General features: G+C 40.9%; 1 protein-coding gene across 1 annotated transcript in view; it reads right to left on the reverse strand.

The window, feature by feature from the left end:
* The window catches only part of ROR2 (receptor tyrosine kinase like orphan receptor 2), a 231,774-nt gene that overhangs the window by 14,127 nt on the left and 200,117 nt on the right, over nt 1–17,530 (reverse strand). The gene's annotated exons all lie outside the window — the stretch shown is intronic.

Below are 17,530 nucleotides of genomic sequence, written 5' to 3' on the forward strand. Positions count from 1 at the left end.
GTTAATGAATCCGACTAGGAACCATGAGGTTGCGGGTTCGATCCCTGGCCTTGCTCAGTGACGTTGCCGTGAGCTGTGGTGTGGGTTGCAGACGCAGCTCGGATCCCACGTTGCTGTGGCTGTGGCGTAGGCTGGTGGCTACAGCTCCGATTAGACCCCTAGCCTGGGAACCTCCACATGCTGCAGAAGTGGCCTTAGAAAAGGCAAAAAGGCAAAAAAAAAAAAAAAAAAAAAAAAAAAAAAGAATCTGGCATTGCCATGAGCTGTGGTGTAGGTTGCAGAAGCGGCTTGATCTCGTGTTGCTGCGGCTGTGGTGTAGGCCAGCAGCTGTAGCTCCAGTTGGACCCCTAGCCTCGGCACCTCCATGTACCAAGGGTGTGGCCCTAAAAAGACAAAAAAAAAAAAAAAAAAGAGTCTGGAATTGCCACAATTCTCGGTGTAGGTTGCCTATGTGACGCAGATCTGGTGTTGCGGTGGCTGTGGCATAGGCTGACAGCTGCAGCTCTGATTCCACCCCCAGCCAGGGAACTTCCATATGCTGCAGGTGCGCCCCTATAAAGAAAAAATATATATATCAGTGAATAAGTCTTAGGGCAGTGAAACTACTCTGTATGATACTATAGTGGCGGATACATGTCATTATACATTTGTGCAAATCCAGAGAATGGGTAACACCAAGAGGGAACCCTAATGTATACTATAGACTTGGCTGATAATAATGTAGCAATACTGGCTCGTGAACTGTAACAAATAACCACCCTGATGCAAGATGTTATTGATGGGAAAACTGTAGTGCGGACGTGGGTTGTGGGTACATGAGCTCACTGTACTTTCTGTTCAACTTTCCTGTGAATCTCAAATTGCTACCATATAAAGTCTATTAACTTAAAAAATCTAGTGGAGTTCCCGTCGTGGCTCAGTGGTTAACAAATCCTACTATGAATCATAAGGTTGCGGGTTCGATCCCCGGCCTTGCTCAGTAGGTTAAGGATCTGGTGTTGCTGTGAGCTGTGGTGTAGGCCAGCAGCTACAGCTCCGATTCGACCCATAGCCTGGGAACCTCCATATGCCGCAGAAGCGGCTCAAGAAATGGCAAAAAGACAAAAAAAACAAGACAAAAAACAAAAAAACTAGCATTTTTAAGGTGGCTGGCGAGAGGGGGTTGCAGCGCAGAGATGGAGCCAGGAAAGGAGTGATTGAGTACAAAAGATGGATTATAAATGGTTAAGTGTACACAAGGGTGGGTAAGTGCTCATGCATATGTTCAAGTACACACAGAATATTAACAAGTTACATGTTTCATCTCAGCCTTAACCTACATCAGAAACCTCTATTAACTTCCTCTCTTTGCAAGCAAGGCTTTTTTTGAAAGTGATGATCACCCAGACTGTGTTCCATAAGCTGCAGAAGAGAATTCTCTGAAAGGGAGACACGGCCATGGAAGGGATTTGGAAAAGTCAGGCTGGCCCTCAAAGAGTGTGTACAGTGAGATGTGCTTATCACACAACAGAGGTGTGACCTCGACCTTGCTCTTGCACAGAAGACCACGTGTATAAATACGGAGGACACAGAGGGACATTTGTCACAGCCCCCCCACCCCGCCCCAGGGTCCCGAGGTCTGACCTTCCCAGCCTGCAGGGAACAGCCTGCACACATCCCCTTGGAGTCTATGCTAAATTATTTTCAGTAGGGAGTTCCCGTCGTGGCGCAGTGGTTAATGAATCTGACTAGGAACCATGAGGTTGCGGGTTCAATCCCTGGCCTTGCTCAGTGGGTTAAGGATCCAACATTGCCGTGAGCTGTGGTGTAGGTTGCAGACACGGCTTGGATCCCACATTGCTGTGGCTCCGGCGTAGGGTGGCAGCTGCAGCTCCGATTAGACCCCTAGCCTGGGAACCTCCATATGCTGCAGGGGCGGCCCAAGAAATGGCAAAGAGACAAAATAAATAAATAAATAAATAAATTATTTTCAGTAAAACTTGTTGATCCTGCCTTCAGCTGATGAGATCAGTCATTCTAAGCATCTAGATGCTTTTTAAAATGGTGCTGAGGATGCTCCAAAGAGATAGTTAAAATTGGGCCATAGCGCATATATTAGGGCTGCCGTCTGCTGAGGAGCAAAGGAGAGGGGCTGAGGCTCCCAGGACAAGCTTCAGCAAGTGCCTCAGGCCTGTAATTAAGTTGCTTGTTTTCTAGCAAATCTGCAACCTGCCATCAGCCTCACACTGTATCCATCCTACACGGATTTAGCCCATCCCCAAATGAAATCTGGGTTGCGTCCAGCTTCACCAAATGGACTTAAGACTTCCTATCTTTGCTTTCTCACAAATGTAAAATCTGGATGCTTTTCACAGCAGAGACAAAGGGGCTGGCAAGATGCAGGCTATTCAGCTGCCTCTAGCCTCTCTCTCTCCTCTGCCGTCCTCGTCCTCTCAGCCTCAGAAGAAAATCTCTTTTTTTTTTTTTTTTTTCAAAAAAAAGAACCTGGAGCCATAAATAATCTAAAACAAGAGATTTCGGTGTCAACAAGAGCCGAATGCCCTTTCTTGCAAGCTCACCCAGCCATTATTTCTTTGGGTCAAGGATTCCTTAAATATTGTTTGAATAGGCAAGCACATATGCTAACAATACACACCCACCCCACCCCTCCCTCACTCTTTGTGAGCTGGAGTTAACTGCTGAGTAAACTAAAACCAGTGCCTACACTTGCCAAATACACAAACATAAGTGCATGTCAACTCTGCCCCGTTTGCAGGCTGGGCTCAGAGGGCTTGCCTGCTGTGCCAGGAAGAACAGTAAAGTGTGTGTGCGCTTATTAACGTCAGATACACCTAGGATATAAGATTCGATTCCGTTTGTCCCTTGGGGGACCCCACAGCAGCAAGCAATTTCTTTTCTCTGCCTTAAGAGTCATGGAATAGAAAGTCTGGTCCCTCGAAGTGCGCTTCTCCCCGGCCATGGGTCAGGTGCCCACGGGATTGGGGAGCAGCAAGGGTGTAGGGAAGACAGGCTGAAAAGGGGCTTGGGACCATCACACCTCATTCACAGCTTACTCATCTCAGTGGGCTTCCAAGCTGAATTTTATTTTTATTTTTTTATTTTTTATTTTTTTGTCTTTTTGCTATTTCTTGAGCCGCTCTCTCGGCATATGGAGGTTCCCAGGGTAGGGGTCGAATCAGAGCCGTAGCCTCCAGCCTACGCCAGAGCCACAGCAACGCGGGATGCGAGCCGTGTCTGCAACCTACACCCCAGCTCACGGCAACGCCGGATCGTTAACCCACTGAGCAAGGGCAGGGACCGAACCTGCAACCTCATGGTTCCTAGTCGGATTCGTTAACCACTGCGCCACAACGGGAACTCCCCAAGCTAAATTTTAGACGGTGTCCAAAAACACAAACAGAAGAGACCGGACAATGACATCCTTTGGGTTTCTGAATTCTGAGAAACCAAATGGGAATGACTTTTCCGTTTCAAAGTAATTATGTCTTATTTTCACCTGGCATAGCTTGGGACCTCTGAAGAGTGTTGGAGCCGGAGAAGGTCTCGAAAGCCGGTCACTCAGAGACCGAAGTGCTGAAACAGAAGCCACCGTCTATAAAATCTCATCCTTTAAACCACAAAATGAAACAAGCATGTTCCCCAAATCTCAGAACATCAATGTGGTAGAAATTCAGTTTTGGAAATCTCCTCCATTCCTAACACTGCGGGGCACTAATAACAGAGATGAAAATATGCATACACCGATAAGATCATGGTCAAAGAGGGGAGAGAGAGAGAAATAACTAGAATATTGAGTAAAAAACTAATGGGAAAGGAGTAGGAGATTGAGAGGAAACAGAAGGAGCCATCATACTGTGATAGAACTGGTTTCTTCACAACTGGCTGAACAGGTGGTGGGGCTGTTTCCTCAATGAGTTTGAGGAAAATCTTAAAATTCCTTGTTAGAAATAATGAAAAACCTTTAAGAAACGTGGGCTCCTTTGAGGTTGAAAAGTAATCAAAATCAAAACATGAAGTTCGTATTATGTAAAATGGTAACGTCCCCTCAAAACAGTTTTTTTTATTACAATGGTTAAACCATTTCATAATCATTGTTCTTATTGTGATAGGGTCTGCCTGTAATAAACAGGCTTCCTGCTTGAATGAAGCAGAAGAAGCAACATCTTTAACCAGAACTGATACTCAACTCCAAAAGCTTCAATTGCCTGGCCAGTGATCTAAGAAGCTGCTGTAACAAAACACTCTTCAGAGGAAGGTAACAAAATCTAGAGTATAAAACACAATGCCTGGTGCACAATAAAAAATTACCAGGCATTTCCTGTTTCTTTCCTGTGAAGAAATGGGAAAATATAACTCATGGTTAAGAGAAACAAACACAGATATCAGAAGACCAGGGATTTAAGGAACTATAAGTATAGTATAGGATGCTTAGAAAAAAAAATATAATGAAGATAAGGGTAATTTCAGGAGAGATGGAAATGGTAAAATAATTAAGTGGAAGAATTAAAACACAGAATTTCCAATAAAACATTCATGGAATGAAATTAACAACTGACTGGAGAAAACTGGGAAAAAATGTAAACGTGACAGGTCAATAGAAAATTTCCAAACTGAAACAAAGAGAGAAAAAAATATTAAAAAAATTAAACAGAGCCTTAATGAGTTAAAGGAATGCACAGGAAGTCTAACTTACATGTAGTCCAACCCCAGGAGGAGAAGAGAGGTGCAAGGAACTGGAGAAGAGGACTGGAGAAATGATGGCCGAATTTTTCCAAAATTTCATTAAAATACACCAACACACCAATAAAGGAAGGTCAGTAAGAAATGAACAGAATAAATACAAAGGAAACCACATCTGCTGATGTCATAGTCAACTTGCTAAAAACCGAGGATAAATAGGAAAGGAGGAACATCAGAAATAATGGCTGCATTCCCATCAGAAACAATGCAAAACAGGAGACAAGGGAATGACTGCTTCAATGCACTAGCAGAGAAAATGAACTGCAAACCTGGAATTCCATACTCAGTAAAAATATTTTCCACATAAAAGGGTCTCTTAACCAAAAAGACATAACGCAAATGCAGCTACTGAGAGAGTTTCAAACCATAGGAACAAGAACTGACAAAACCAGAGGATGAAAGAGAAAAATCCACAACTATAGTTGGAAATTTTAATACCTATCCCTCTGCAATTCATGAAATAAGACAAAAAAATTAGGGAAAAAGCAACAATAGAAACACTAACCACCCCCTTGACCCAATGGGTATCTGAGAAACGAGACATTCAACACAACAGCATACATGTGTCAGTGTACATGTCACATTCACCTGGACAGCTCATATGCTTTCTAGAAAATAACTCACAATACATTTTTAAAAACTGAAATCAGAGAATTCCCCTTGTGGCGCAGCAGAAACGAATCCGACTAGGAACCATGAGGTGGCGGGTTCGATCCCTGGCCTTGCTCAGTGGGTTAAGGATCCAGCGTTGCCGTGAGCTGTGGTGTAGGTTGCAGATGTGGCTCAGATCCCATGCTGCTGTGGCTTTGGCATAGGCTGGCAGCTACAGCTCTGATTCGACCCCTAGCCTGGAACCTCCATATGCCAAGGGTGTGGCCCTAAAAAGACAAAAAACAAAAACAAAAAAACCCCCTGAGATCATAAATTTCTGATTGCACAGAATTAAATTAGAAATCAATAACAAAAGGTATTTCAGGTATTTCAGCTGTAGTGTAGGTCACAGACTCGGCTCTGATCCCAAGTTGCTGTGGCTGTAGTGTAAGCTGGCAGCTACAGCTCCAATTTTACCCCTAGATTGCAAACTTTCATATGCTGAGGGTGTGGCCCTAAAAAAAGAAAAAAAGGCATTTAGGAACTCTCCAACTATTTAGAGATTAAATAACACACTTCTAAATAATCTTGAGGCTCTTAAAAGAAAATGCAAGAAAAGTAAATGGTATTTTAAATGGAATCATGAAATACGAAAAATGAAAATAAGATACCCCAAGTTGTGGAATGAAGTTAAAAGCATAATTGAGGGAGAACTTTAGCCTTAAAAATGCTTAAGTCAGATGAGATTTTACACCTTAAGAAGTTAGACAAAGTGTCAAGTTAAACCTGAAGTAATTAGAAGAAAATACTAATGATGAGAGCAGAAATCAATAAAAGAGAAAACAAATAATAGAAAAATCAATACAGCCAAAAACTGATTCTTCAAAAAATTAACAATATTGCAAACACCTAGAAAAACTGATTAAGAGAAAACACATGTTACCAACATCAGGGGTGCACAAGCGGATTCACCAAAGACTCTGCAGATGCTAAAGGTAATAAAAAATATTATGAACAAATAAATGAACATAGATATATAGATCCAACAACTTAGAAAAAAATGGCATATTCCTTGAAAAATACAATACACCAAAATCAGTACAAATAGGAATAAAATCTCAGAACAGTCCTAAGGCTCTTAGAGAACTTGAAGTTCTAATCAAAAACCTTCTCAAGATTAAAACTCTAGCCCCCAATAATAGAAACTGATGAACTCTGTCACTATTTAAGTAAGAAACATCAACAACTTTATACCAGCTCTTTCAAAAATTAAAGATGTAAGAGATGCTCTCTAGTTCATTTTACTAGGCAAGCATAACCTTGATACTAATACCTGACAAGTATGTTCCAAGGACATTACAGGCCAATATGCCCTCCACCCCTGATGAAAGGGGCAATTTGCTCCACAAAACAAGAGCAAACTGGACCCAATAAAATAAATAGACAACATAGAAATGGGAAATGCACCAACTGGATTAATCCAGGAGTACAAAGTTACTTCAACATTTAAAAACCGATCACTGAAAATACAGAGCCAAAGAGAGAAACCATGCATTAATCTCAGTTGATATTAAAAAGCAGTTGACAAAAGTCAACACTCCTTTATTATCCAAACTCTCAACAAATAACTTTCTCAATCTAATAGAAAGGGCATCCATGAGAAACCTACAATGAATTTTTCAAATTAAAAAAAATTTTTTTGTCTTTTTAGGGCTGCACCTGTGGCATATAGAAGTTCCCAGGATAGGGTCAAATTGCAGCTGTAGCTACCAGCCTACACCACAGCCACAGCAATGCCAGAGCCGAGCTGTGTCTGTGAACTTCACTGCAGCTGGTGGCAACGCTGGATCCTTAACCCACAGAGCAAGGCCAGGGATTGAACCCACATCCTCATGGATACTAGTCGGGTTCATTACCACTGAGCCACAATGGGAACTCTGCTACAATGAATTTCTTAATGGTGAAATAAAAAACGCTCCCCCATAGAAATGGAAACAAGATAAAAATGACTGCTCTTCCCATTTCTAGCCAACATTGCCATGGAAGTCCTAAGCATTACAATAAGGAGATGGACAGACAGACAGACAGATAGCTAGCTGGCTAGCTACATACATGCATACATAACAGTATACATACATAGTAGATTAAAAAGGGAGAAAATAAAGCTACCTTTACTCACAGATGATATCATAATTTACACAGAAACCCTAATTAATATATTTTAAAACTATAAAAGTTAATATGTATTTAGTAAGGCCACCAGATAATCTATTGTATTTCTATATTTGAATAACAATTAGCAAATACAATTTTTTTTTGTCTTTTTTGTCTCTTCTAGGGCTGCTCCTGCGGCATATGGAGGTTCCCAGGCTAGAGGTCTAATTGGAGCTGTAGCCACAGGCCTTCACCAGAGCCACAGCAACATGGGATCCAAGCCACGTCTGTGACCTACACCACAGCTCATGGCAATGCCGGATCCTTAACCCACTGAGTGAGGCCAGGGATCAAACACGCAACCTTATGGTTTCTAGTCGGATTCGTTAACCACTGAGTTACGACGGGAACTCCAGCAAATACAATTTTTAAAAGACATCATTTACAGTAACATTAAAAATGCATGAAGGAGTAGTCAAATTCATAGAAAGTAGAATGGTGGTTGCCAAGGGCTTGGGTGGGGTGGGGGGGGTGGAAATGGGGAGTTATTATTGAAATGGATACAGAGTTTCTTTCAGTTTGGGAAGATGAAAAAGTTCTGGAGAGGGATGTGATGATGGTTGCACAGCAACGTGCCTGTGCTTAATACCTCTGAGTTATACACTTAAAATGATTAATATACTTAGAAATAAACTTAATAAAATATGTACAAGACCTCCACACTTAAAACTTCAAAACACTGTAGAGAGAAAGGGAAAAAAAAATCTAAATAAATAGAAATATATACCATGTTCATAGACTTGAACACTTAATAGTTTTAAAAAGCCCATTCTCCCAAAGTGCAATATCACCCCATCAAAATACTAGCAGGATTTCCCCACACATTACCTTTTATTACAAAGGGAAAAATAACAATATATTGAGAAAATGAATCTTAACCGAGTGAGAAAGATTAACAGCAACAATAAAGGGCTGTAGGTCCCGTTGTGGCTCAGCAATAACGAACCTGACTAGCATACATGAGGATGCAGGTTTGATCCCTGGCCTTGATCAGTGGGTCAAGGATCTGGTGTTGCCGTAAGCTGTGGTGTAGTTTGCAGATGTGGGTCAGATCCCATATTGCTGTGGCTGTGGTGTGGGTGGCAGCTGCAGCTCTGATTCGACCCCTACCCTGGGAACCTCCATATGCTACAGATGCAGCCCTAAAAAGACAAACGGGGCGGGGGGGGCAAAACTGACACCACGTACCTCCAGATGGGATATTCTGAGAAGGAAACATCACTCAGTCAAAAACGCATAACCAGAATCATGAGTAAATATCAGCCAAACCCAAATTTAGAGATATTCTACCCAACAATCCTTCTGCATCAGAAATCAAAAATCCGTCAAAGTGTCATGAAAGGTTGAGGAACTGTTGCAGAGTAAAGAGGACTAAAGCAATGTGGTGGGGACCTTGTACCAATGGGTAGTGAGTCTACAGAGCATTTCTGGGACAATGAAAGGAACTGGCAATTCAAAGATATATAACCTGAACTTGATGCTGTTGTTCTGGAAGGAAATACTGTTGATCTGAGCGAATACACACTAAAGTGTTAAACGGCAAAGGGGTGTAATGAATGCAACCTACTCTCAAATGGTTCAGAAAAAATAATAGTCACAAATAGGTTAGTCCAATATGGCAAAATGACAAAAGTTGGTAAACCTGGGTAGAGACATGTGGGATTACTTATTCCTATTCTTGCAACTTTTCTTTAAGTCTGAAGTTATTGCAAAATCAAAAGTAAAAAACATCCCAGGAGGCACTTTGGTAGAAATTGACAAACTGATTCTAGAATTTATATGGGAAGGCAAAAGTACTAGAGTAGCCAAAACAATTATGGAAGAGAAGAAGAATGATGGACGATTTACACTCCTTGATTTTAAGACGTACTATAATGTTACAATATCAAGATAACGTGGTATTGGGGGGAGGGTGGGGTAAGGAAAGATCAATAGAACATAACGGATCATTCAAATTATACCTTCATGTGTAGTCAAGTAAGTGACTTTCGATAAAGGCACTATGACATTCAGGATGGACAGGATAATCTTTCCAAAAATGATGCTGGAACAATTGGATATTTGCTTGAGAAAAATGAACTTAAACCCATTAATTCACACTGTACACAAAAACTGCTTTTGAGATGGACCAGCGACCTAGACATAAAAGCTAAAATTCAAATTGCGTATAGAGGGAGACAGGAGAGTATCTTTCTAGTATTGAGGTAGGCAAAAGAAAAGATTTCTTAGACATGGTGCATAAGAGAAAAAAACGATAAATCAGACTTATCAAAATTATAATTTGCTGCTCATCAAAAGACAGCACGAAGAAAACAAAAAGGGTAAACCACAGGCTAGGAGAAAACATTTTATATATCTAACAAAGGAATGGTATACAGAATAAAGAACCCCTATAACCCAACAGGAAGACAGACAATGCAATAAAATCTAGACAAAAAGCCTAGGACACAAAAGTGTGTCCTTAGAAGATGGTTCCATTTTTAGTGGGGAAATGTAATCCGTTCACCAGGAATCATTACAACCCAAGACCCTAGAATAGCTGCAACTCAATGACTGACATCAAATGTTGCTAAGGATAGGGAGCATCTGGCCCTCTCTCATATTGCTGGTGGCTGTGTAGAATGGAAAGACCATTTGGGGGAAGAGTGTGGCAATTTCCCAAACTCTTAAATATATATAAGCCTATTTTCTGTGTGTGTGTGTGTGTGTGTGTGTGTGTGTGTGTGTGTGTACACCGTCTTATCAAGCAATCTCTCACCTAGGATTTATTCTAGAAAAATGAAAACATTTCCCCCCAAATTTAAATTTCACAGCAATTTATTTATAATTCTTCCAAATTGGAAGCCCAAGAGTCCATCAACAGGTAATGAACACATTGTAGTATCTTCATACAATACAGTACTTATCATTAATAAAAAGGAATAAACCACAGAAAGTATTTTTCAGATATATTTTGTGAAAGGATCCAGACATGAGTGTCACTCAGGAGAATGTAAGCAGCGCAAGACAGTATTTAGTTTCCGTTTCATTCACTGTTGGACCCCCAATACCTTGAACAGGGCCTGATACATAGTTGGCCCTCAGCATAAATTTGTTAAATAAATGAATAAATGAATGAATGATTTCCTTGGAAATTAGATATTATATTTTATTCCTCTTTACTTCCGAGATGAAATACTTCTAGCATCGAATTACACTGATTTCATACGAGATGCAGCAAAAATGGGCACTTGGTCCAACTGACAACACCAACGTTCATGTCATAAAAACCCAAGTCTTCATAATGTTTAGAAACACTGGCTTTTGCAATGGCCATATCTAAGGCTAGGATCATATGAGATGGCCAGAGGCAGAGAAACAGTGGCTCCAACATTAGCAGTTCATTAATAAACATTATTCTCTCCTACCATGTTCAGGGGGCTGGTCCCTCCCACATCAATCTTAGAAGACTGGTGACTCTGGATAAATTTGGAGGTTGGCGTGTAAAAAGCTCTCATCCGGGCATAATAGAGCATAATAGCTAAAATACGGGTGCACATGAAAACAGAAAGACTTAAATGTGTAATGGGAGCATTAAATGTATTATGACACATCACATGCTAATATTATCATTATTGCAATGGCACAAACATTTTTGCTTGTGTAACTATGTCATCTGAATTAAGGCAAGTGTATGTATATTCTCTAATTACTTTATCTATGATTGTGTTTAGTCACTTATTGCCTGTATCACATAATCTTAAAATGAATCAAGTTTCTTTTATTCAACTTCTGCACTATGGGATTTAAGAGGAGCTATGTTTTCCAGAAAAAAAGAGCTTATCACAACAAAAAGTCAAGGAGAAAAAATTAGGTTGGCTTCTTGCCTCCTTCCAACTCAGTTTGATTAGGTTGATGGTTTAATGAATTAAACATCAAACGCTAAACGTTGGCCTTTTGTCTGAGTGTATTTTTACCAACTTGTTCGTGAGGCAGCTTGGTTTCTTCTGAAGTCATTTTTAATTACTGGCTAGTGAGTTGGCACTAAAAAAAAAAAACCCCTGGAGTTGGCAGGGCCAGTGAGTTGGCAGTTCCAGGGGTCTTTTTTTTTTTTTTTTTAATAGTGCTGTTTTCCTGTAATTAGGATAAAGTTTGAACTAGACTTATGACCATTGCCCCCAAATAGCAATGGAAGGAGGTTGAGGTCCAAGATGGCTAGATTCCGTTCAGACATGCAAACTGTGAGGAGGCCGTGAATCATGTGCCTGGAGATGCCCATCATGGGGCTGAATCAGGGGGCCTGGAGATGGGCCGATAAGTCAGACTTGGAAGTGGAGATGCCAGGCTCATGAGCGTATGGGTGGAGAATGGCAGGAGCCTTGGAATGGTCTGCAGTTTGTGAAGCAAGAAGCTCAGGACCTGGCCTCGGGAAAGGTGATTTCCCAGCGGGCAATAATTAACATCACTTTTAATTGTCAAAAAAACAACACATTTTCCTTTCAGCAGACTTTGTCGAGGCACATTATGCATGTACGCACGTGCCAGGATAACAGAGGAAGCATGGAAGCCCTGACACGCAGGCTTCAGGGAGCACCTCTGAACCCACTGCCCCACCCCCACCCCGTTGTGCCCCCTCCCCCACCCCACTGACCCACCACCCACTGCCCCATCACCTCACTGCACCACCACCCCACTGCCCTAGCATCGCACTGCTCCAGCAACCCACCCTGCTGCTGTGCCACTAGGCTACCCTGCCAGTGTGCATCTGTGTCTATCATCATGAAAATAAACCACTTTTTAAAAGAGCAGAGAGAAATGAAACCTATACATGAAATGTGAGACATGTAGCTTCCCACTAATCCCCTCGCATTACCCAAACTGCTACCTGAGTGCCGCTATAATCGCCCTGTCTTTCAACCTGCCTCTGCAGAGAAAGCTTTTGTTCTCTCTCTCTACACCCTCCTCGCCCCACCCTTTGGATGGAAGGAAAAACAATGTTTTAACAGTAATAAATCCCTTAGCCTCTGAGGATTTCCATCCCTCCCGCAGCTCCTTCAACACATACCAACTGGTATCCACCAACCCTAGGGTCCACGTGTGAGGATGGGTGGGGCGGTGGCCAGGGGGACAAGAGTGATGAGCCGGGAGGGGGTGAGTCATCACCACCGTTCCAGTTCTCGGCTCAAAACCAAGGGCAGCGTATCCCAGCACTGACAGGCTGTACGCAGGGATCAACCAGGGCTATGTTATTATTCACTGCGACCACTCAACACGTGCAGGTACAGGATATACCACGAGTCTAGCAATGAAAGGGCCTTCACTGCTGAGCATTTTCTGAGGAAATGGCCCAAGTAAGAGTCACAGCATTTGACAATCTGGTGATTGTCCAGAGACAAAAATGGAGCACTTGTGGGAAATTCTGTGGGGTTTTTTTGTTTTTTTTTTTAATGTCTTTTTAGGGCCACCCTCTCAGCCTATGGAAGTTCCTGGGCAAGGGCTTGAATCAGAGCTACAGTTGCCAGCCTGCATCACAGCCACAGCAATGCAGTATCTGAGCTGCATCTGTGACCTGCCCTGAAGCTTGTGACAAAACCAGATTCTTAACCCACTGAGCGAGGCTAGGGATCAAACCCACATCCTCATGTATACTAGTTAGGTTCTTAACCCCTGAGCCACAGTGGGAACTCCTAGATAATTCTGTTTTAAGCCCACTGATGTTACCTCTTTCCGTCCTTGTTTTGGTTAACTTCCAGAGATATCATAAAGGAGGTTACTCTATTCTAACGGAATCAGTCAATGGGGAGAAAAAGTCACGGCCACACAAAGACAGCCAGGAACGGGCTGGTGCTTTTGATTACGACGTGTCCCCGAAAAGGTCATCTGCCACCTAAAGTTAGCAGATCAACTCAGCAGCAAGTTAAAAGACTATCTCACCCAGACCGAGTGAATTTTAGTCTAGAACTGTAAAGTTATTCAATAACAGGAACTCTATGATACAACATAATACGAATATGTTGAAAGGAGAGAAACCACACATTCACCTTTGTATCTGAAAAAGTAACTGCAAAAATCGGAACTTTTATGCAATTCCAGTAAAACACGAAGAGATACAATTCATGAAGAGATGAAGAATAAAAGAAAATAGTTAAGATAATTTACAAAAATGGTACAGTAAGACGTTATTGGCGAGCTCAGGCTGCTGTAACAAATAACACCGATGGGGGTGGTGGGTTAAAAAACAGACCTTGATTTCTCAGTTTCCGGAAGCTGAGAAGTTCAATAGCAAAGTGTCAGCCCATTTAGTTTCCAGTTTTCAGACAGCCACCTCCTCACTGTGTGCCCTCGCGGCAGAGAGGAGAGACAGAGATCTTTGATGCTCTTCCTCTTCTTACAGGGACATTAGTCCTATCAGATTGGGGCCCCACCCTTATGACCTTATTTAAACTTAATTACCTCCTAGGTACCTTAGGAAACTATACATAGAACTACCATATGACCCAGTAATCCCACTCTTGGGCATATATCCGGACAAAACTTTCCTTGAAAAAGACACATGCAGCCGCATGGTCATTACAGCACTATTCACAATTGCCAAGACATGGAAACAACCCAAATGTCCATCAACAGATGAATGGATTAGGAAGATGTGGTATATATACACAATGGAATACTACTCAGCCATTAAAAAGAACAAAATAATGCCATTTGCAGCAACATGGATGGAACTACAGACTCTCATACTGAGTGAAGTAAGTCAGAAAGAGAAAGACAAAAACCATATGATATCACTTATATCTGTAATCTAATATAAGGAACAAATGAACCTTTGCACAGAAAAGAAAATTATGGACTTGGAGAACAGACTTGTGGTTGCCAAGGGGGAGGGGGAGGGAGTGGGATGGATGGGGAGCTTGGGGTTAATAGATGCAGACTATTGCCTTTGGAATGGATTAGCAATGAGACCCTGCTGTTTAGCACTGGGAACTATGTCTACTCACTTATGATGGAGCATGATAATGTGAGACAAAAGAATATATACATGTATGTGTAACTGGGTCACCATGCGGTACAGTAGAAAATTGACAGAACACTGTACACCAGCTATAATGGAAAAAAATAAAAATCATTATACAAACTAGCAAAATAAGTAAATAAAAATAAACTTTATTACCTCCTAAAAGTTTCTATCTCTAATACAGTCACATGTATGGGGAGGGGGTGTTAAGGCTTAAGTATCAGAATTGGGGGGGGGTACAATTTAATCTATACCAATACTTGAGAATATTTCTCTGCATATAGCAAGATATATTATAAAGCTATGCTGTTAAAATACTGTGGTATTTTTATTTATTCCAGATACAGAATCTACAGAATATCCAGGACAGAATAGAGAGCCTAGAAGCAGATCCACATGGATAAAAATTTCACAGAGAACAGAAGTAATGTAATGATTACAGACGGGATTATTCATTAGATGGTGCCAAGGCACTAGACCACTGAGACAGGAAAATATTACAGTAGAACCCTAGCTTATACCAGCATTAAAATCAATTCCAGGTGGAGTGAAAACTATGTAAAAATTATATCTGGAATATATTTTAAAACTCTTGCAAATCAGTTGGAAAAAAGATGAGTATCTTAATGAAAAAGAAACAAGATACAGTTGATTCTGGTTACTTGTGATGGCTATTTTCTATCAAGTCACTATAAGCGCTGAATTGGCAAACACTGAGCCATTCCTCCTAGGGCAAATACAGAGATAGTTTTCTGCAAGTTTGCGGTCAAAATACTTTCATCAACCAATCAATACATAAGCTTGTTTTATGTGCGTTTCTGTTTAAAGACATCTTATTTAATGTAGGTTGATGATTCATTAATAATGAGCTTACAGCCAACAAGCATTGTAACTCATGCCTGAATGAAGCTTATCTAACTTATTTCCTCCATAAAGAACATCAGAACCTTCTGGTGCTTAGGAACATAAGACAGTGTTTCAGAGGCATGCTTGAGGCCATTCTAAACAGCAAAATCACCAACAAAACAGACCAAGGAAACGATACGTTTACAGTAGGGGAGCTAAAACAAGATGGCAGCCCTCAACTGAGACCATGTGCACTGGGCAACTCAAATATTTCACTGCTCTTCACATATCCAGGAGTGACCACAAAAGTATCCAAAGTATTGGTTTGGAGGTGACAAAGAAACTTTAGTAAGAAAATCTCCGAGCATTGAATCCACAAATAAGGAGGACAGACTGTATACAAACTGACAATCCAATAGTTATTAAAGCAACACAATTATGTTCAACTTCCCTATTTACTGGTGAAATCTAACATAAAATTACTATAAATTACTACTGACACCCAAGACACTGGCAAAAGTTTGAGTTCTGATGTTTCACATGCTGGAAACCATAGGACATATGCTTTGTTGGTGGGACTACGAAGTCTTTTATCACTTTGGAGAGCAAGCTGGCCACACCTGGTAGAGGTGGGAGGTGCACACCTGTAATCCAGTGCCAGATTTCCATTGCTGGAGGGGTCTCACCCACCGGGACAAGAAGACATGGACAGATGTTTACCTAAGATGGTCCGAAGCCATGAAAACAACTAACCTTCACTCAGTAGGCCCATGGCTGATTAAAGTGAGACTGACTCAAGGAACGGACTATTGCACATTTGTTAAAATGGACTTAACCCACATGTGAAGGACTTTTAGAGTGGAAAATGCTCTTACCATCCTCCAAAAAAATGCACTGTACAAGTATGCAATTTACAAGAGAGCTACTTAAAATACAACATAAAAACATTGGGGAAAAAGTGGGACAGGAATATGAAAGAGGTTCCTAGCAAACACATATAAAAAGGAGGTGGAGCAACACTATTGGCTAAGCAAACGCAAATTCAAATAAAAGGAAACAATTAAAAGAGACTTCAAAAAAAAAAAAAGCCCAAAACAAACAAAAAAGCTATACAGTCTCAAAGCTGTAGGTATTTAAGAACCCACACATGTACAATTTTAAAAATAGAAAACTGATAGAAATTAACAAATCCAGGCTGCTATGAATGACTTCCACATATTTTCAGGTATCTGTAATTAATGTGAATGAAATATATAGACATTTTTAATGACACACTTAACATATATGATTGAATATGTGAACTGAGATATTGTATGATCATCAGAGCACACTTGTTTTTTATTTAACAAGTAGAAAATATTCACAAAAATTTACCATATCTAACTGACCACAAAGAAAATCTCAACCAATTCCCAAATGCAAAATACATCCCAAATTCACTGATAAGAATGCAACAAAAATCAGAAAATAACAAAAAAATAAACACTTTGTGCCTCGAGGGGAAAAAAAGATGTAGCCAAAATGGTATTCAGAGGAAACTTTGTCTTAAAGGCATTCATTTGAAAATTTAAAACGATGAACAGAAATTACCTTTTTCAAGAAGTTAGAATGACATTCGGATCATCTGAACCACTACAAACACACAAGAAGGGCTCAACTTAGAAACACCAACCAGGTCAAATGTTGGCAAATAAGGCAGCAACCCAAACTCTCCTAACTGCAGGTGACAGTACAAAAGTGGCACAACACCTTAGGAAAAAGTCTGGTATTTCTTACAAAAGCCAGCACCCAGATACCCTGTAAGCCGGTATTTCAATCCTAGGTATTTAACTACCAGAAATAAAAATATATGCTCACCAAAAACTTGTATGACGAGTTCCCATTGTGGCTCGGTGTAAACAAATCTGACTAGCATTCATGAGGATGCAGGTTTGATCCCTGGCCTGGCTCAGTGAGTTAAGGGTCCAGCATTGCCATGAGCTATGGTATAGGTCGAAGACGTGGCCTGGATCCCACGTTGCTGTGGCTGTGGTGTAGGCCAGCAGCTATAGCTCTGATTCAGTCTCTAGCCTGGGAACCTCCATATGCCATGGGTGCAGCCCTTAAAAAAAAAAAAAAAACAGAAAAAAAAAAAAAAAACTTTTA

The sequence above is a fragment of the Sus scrofa genome, chromosome 14, assembly GCF_054392235.1.
Source record: "Sus scrofa isolate SSC_HxYL_T2T_F1_AM1 chromosome 14, Sscrofa_HxYL_maternal_Yorkshire_Landrace_v2.0, whole genome shotgun sequence".
NCBI lineage: Eukaryota > Metazoa > Chordata > Mammalia > Artiodactyla > Suidae > Sus > Sus scrofa.